Genomic DNA, 5,196 nt, shown 5'->3' on the forward strand with positions numbered 1-5,196 from the left:
ATGTCTTTGCATATAGTTCCTTGACTCCCAGCTTTAGTATTTGACAGGATGTAGATCATATACCACACTTTTTTTCAGCAGATTCAAAATTCTAATATTTCATCTGGTATTTATCTATATTAACTGTACTGGTGCTAAATTTTGACCCCAGAGTACAAAGAGGTGATAAGAATCTATCACTTTACAAGACCCAACCATATTTTGCCTAAAGATGCACTTTAAGTCATACCCAGTCTGTATTAACTTGAATGATTGATGTTATAGTTCAGGCACATAAGCATTAATATCACATGAGTATACTATTTGTTATTCAGTTTTTTTAACGTATCTACAATTGAATAGAGGTGGGTAAGAAAAAATATAGGGCCTATCACAGAAGACAAACCAGAGGAGGTCTTACATCTATTACCTAAAGTGTTCCTTTTCAAATCTAGTGACTAGAGACAACTATTTATACCACACTGGCCCTACTGATCATACTTATAAATTACTACACAGTTGACTTGAATAATTTCTGTTGTGTGATCAGATACATGTCTGGAGATACCCAAGCCTAATAAGTATTGCAGCAATGTTGTTGTATATATTGTATAATGTTTTTTTTTTAAAGTAGTTGATCCCATATATATGGAACCAGGAAATTATTAGCCAAAAAATGGGTCTCCCGAATTTCTCCCCGTTCTTAAAGACTGGCTAAAAGAGTTGCACTGGACCCTAAAGTTTAAAAAGCAAACATTTTTAGACTGTGGGACTTACATTTCCTAAAATTTGGGCCAGCGTTATTATCAAGATTGACCAGGATCCGTGTCATGACTTGTAAATGAGTCACATTGGGGTTTATTCCTCCTGCAGTGTCAGGATTCCTAATTTTTCTGTTCTTGGACCATTTGAATACCAAGTCAGCATTTAGTTGCAAAATAATGCTTTATTAGTATTGTGAATTAGCAAGGGTTTACTATCTTGGACTAAAATCAGCTCAATAAGTTACACCCACTGTGATGTCCTAATTTTTGTGTGAACTGCATAGAGGTTATTCTTATGTTGTTTTGGTGGTGCTGGTAACCATAAGTGTATAGAAGATCCCTTCTTGTTTTCTTAAAAAAAATCCTTTGGTTTGTTATACAGACTATCTTGAACATACTTTATTTGTAAATCCAATGTAAATCTCAAAAGGTTGATTGCATGCCTGAAAGTCTTTTATCATTGTTATGCTCTATTTGGTTTGTAAATTCTAAAATGACCAAATAAATAAAACTTGATTAAAAATCCAAATGCTAAAACGTTTTTAGTTAGTGAATTGAGGAGGCAAGGGTTAAAGTCCCTATCTGGTTACTCTTTTGTTGTCTTTGTACTGTAAAAAGACTTCATTTCCTGTCATACAGATCAAATCTCCAAAACTGGGGGTGAGTCCCCAGAGGGACACAGATAGCAATAAAAACCTAACAATGGTTTTAGTACTTCCTTCTTTAGCATTGCTTTTACATATGAAATACTTATTTATAAGCACCTATTTTAAAGATGAACAGATGAGTGGGAGTGAACTTTTACTTCCTGTTCTAACAATGCTTAATGGAGGGCTAGTGATGGAAAATTTCAGAAAAAAAGTTTGTGCATGAAAACAGGCAACTGCTGAATGTAGATGATTAGACCTACTCCAGGCATCATATGAACCAGTGTGGTTGGTGTGTACTGCTTTATTTTTCAATGTGCTCCTCTTTACCACTTCTCCAGAACATACCAACCAAGTGCCTAATTTACTTGGAAACAAGAATAAGAATGAGGATAGTCTTGCTGTTTTTTGCTAGATTTGTCACAGCAGAATGTGAAAAAAGTGGGTATGCTAGAAGAGTTAAGAGACAAAAACTTGAATACCATGTCTTTTATTATTTTTTATTATTATTAAACAGGATTTATATAGCGCCAACATATTACACAGCACTGTACAATAAATAGGGATTGCAAATGACAGACTAATACAGACAGTGATACAGGAGGAGAGGACCCTGCCCCGAAGAGCTTACAATCTAGTAGGTGGGGGAATTTCACACACAATAGGATGGGAATTATGTAGTGGTGGGAAGTAGTGATGGTTTCAAAAGACAGAAGAAGATGGGTAGGCAAGTTTGAAAAAATGGGTTTTGAGCGCTCTTTTAAATGAGCAGAAAGTAGGAGCAAGCCGAATAGGACGAGGAAGACCATTCCAGAGAGTTGGGGCAGCTCTAGAGAAGTCATGTATCCGTGAGTGTGATGAGGTTATGAGTGAGGAAGTCATTAGTAGATCATTGGAGGAGCGGAGGGAGCGGCAGGGGGAGTATTTTTTAACCATGTCAGAGATGTAAGTGGGACAATAACTGTGTAGGGATTTGAAGGCAAAGCACAGGAGCTTGAATTTGATTCTAAGGTGAAATGGAAGCCAATGGAGAGAACTACAAAGAGATGGAGCGGAAGAGGAGCGGAGGGAAGGATGGATGAGTCTGGCTGCAGCATTCATGATAGATTGTAGAGGAGAGAGTCGGGTTAGTGGAATACCAGAAAGGAGGAGGTTACAGTAGTCCAGACGGGAGATAAGATCATGTACAAGGAGTTTGGTGGTCTCAAGGGACAGGTAGGGGCGGATTTTGGAGATGTTGCGTAGGTGAAAGTGACAGGACCTGGAAATGTTCTGAATATGGGGGGTAAATGAGAGGGCCGAGTCAAAGGTGACACCAAGACAACGTGCCTGAGGGGAGGGCCGAATAAGTGATGATAAGTTCATCATGATAAGTTCCAAATAAGTGATAATGATGATAAGTTCTGTTTTATCCAGGTTGAGTTTCAGGAATCGGTCAGACATTTATGATGAGATGGCTGATAGGCAGCATGAGACCTTATCCAGGACTGAGGGAGACAGGTCAGGGATGGACAGATAGATTTGAGTGTCATCAGCATACAGATGGTACTGTAAGCCAAAGGAGGATAAGAGATTACCGAGAGAGGAGGTGTACAGGGAAAAGAGAACCGGTCCAAGAACTGACCCTTGGGGAACACCAACAGGGAGGAGAGTGGGGTGAGGAGTTACCATTGAAAGAAACTTGAAAGGAGCGGTCAGACAGACAGATGTCTTTGCTTGTTGCTGAAGGTAGCAAAGCTTACTTGCACAAATTTACAGAAAAAGTTCTAGACCAAAAAAACTAAAGTATATCTGAACTTTAAATGTCCTTTTTTTCATTTGTTCTCATTTAAAGCATTGTTAACTACATACCTTTACGTGTCTCTGGAAAGTCCCATTCCTTGCTTCCACTTCCTGCCTGTAGACTGGTATCAAGTCTACAAATCTACAAGCACTGTACAAGCAGGGGTGCCCAATAGGTGGATCGCTATCTACCGGTAGATAGCAAAGGCAATGCGAGTAGATTGCGGAGCCCTGCCTTTCAAAATAAACTCCACCACGCACAGGAGTTATTATGTATATATATGTATATAAATATATGTTTAGAATTTTTATTGTTGGTAGATCATTTTGACTTGGTCACTTTAAAAGTAGCTCGCAAGCCAAAAAAAGTTTGGGCACTCCTGATCTATAGGCTCACAATGACCCCTTATAAATGACGGAGAATGAAGATGTCATATATGATTATGACAGTGCTTGCATTGGCTTCTGAAAAAAAACTGGGTGTCCAATTGCAATGAAATGGGAGGCCCAGATCTGTCTGGCTACCCAATGACTTATGCATTTATGCAGGAAATATATGTAATGTTCAGAAACTAATTCCCTTTATCTCTTGAGAAACTGCATTATATATGGAGATCAGGTGAACAAGGGGTCCTCTAATGTTTTGTTGTGGGGTCAATTACAAAAACAAGCCCCCCCTAATTTGTTTTCTTAGAGAATCCTGTAATTTATAGGTAAGGCTGTGGATCAAACATTAGGTGGGCTGCTGGAGACTTTGTGAATGTCAGCCAAAGTCCATAAAATAATAAAAACTATACATGGAGAAAGCTGAAAGTGTTCATCTGTGTTAGGAGATGTAGTATGTAGTAGTTGCACAGATGTAGATGTAGTATCTGCACAAAAAAACAGGGATAATATAAAAGGCAAGATTTTTGTTAACTTAAGCAAGCCAGCTTTCACTTTTTGTGAAAAAAAACCCTGCATGAAATCTTTTGTCAAAGAAAGTATTTTTCTACCTAAAAACCTATGTGTTAACTCATTTGGCAAAGATTGAAAATAGTCTACAAAATACATTACCTACATTTCTGATATTAGAATACCTTGGATTGTATTATGATATGATTTAGCTAATGTGATTTTGCAACAGCTAAACATAGACACAAATACATTTATTAATAAAAAGCTTTTTAACAGATTTTAAATGCAACAAGCTGCACAAACTAAACAAATGTTGACCAATGCAAGCCAAGCTCTGATTGGCTGTCTAGGAGTACTGTAGTTATTGGCCAAATGCACAGATATTAAACTGCTTTTGGATTTAAATGAAGTTCATTATGCTTTATTTATTTTTTATTTAGGAAGCACTATGTAGTAAAAAGTAGTAAAACACAGTAAAGGAAAACTTAATGAATGTTGTATTTTATAAAATGAATATTATATGGAGGCATTAACCCAGCTTCTTCCAACACCTAATATTCATTGGGTTTTATGGGATTCAGTTACTAGGCGTGTGGAGCATGTATTAAAAGTTCATTGGCTGTCTCCATAGTAACCCTTCTTGGTGCTGAGGAGAGCTCATACTCATGTATGATTGACATTTCTTTCAGCAAATCATCATGCTGTATCCTGACTACAGACCAGTGGTCTCTTCATTCATGATTCTGATGGTGGATCCTGCACTGAAGGGACTGCATTACCTGATATAACTGATAATCCAGGATTACCATGTAGTCATGTGTTTGGATGATCTTCCCCAATCATAGAAAAGGTTACTTTTATTAACCTTGGGATAATGAGTCCAGTTGTGATTTGGTTTAATTTACACTCAGCATAATATTTTTACCATCCATGTTGAAAGGGTTAATATTCTGCAGTGCTTAGCTGGGGGTGATCATCCTAGTGTTGATGCTCCATATGGGGGTAACAGGCGAGGGCTCAGCATATAGGAGGTTAATCTGCCCATGTAGACGTCACAGTTGGTCTGGGGGGAGGGTGTCTGCTTTTGTGATGTATTTTGCACAGTTAGCAGCTGCAGGACTCCTTGG

This window comes from Pyxicephalus adspersus, chromosome 1 (genome assembly GCF_032062135.1).
Source record: "Pyxicephalus adspersus chromosome 1, UCB_Pads_2.0, whole genome shotgun sequence".
In the NCBI taxonomy this organism is placed as follows: Eukaryota; Metazoa; Chordata; class Amphibia; order Anura; family Pyxicephalidae; genus Pyxicephalus; species Pyxicephalus adspersus.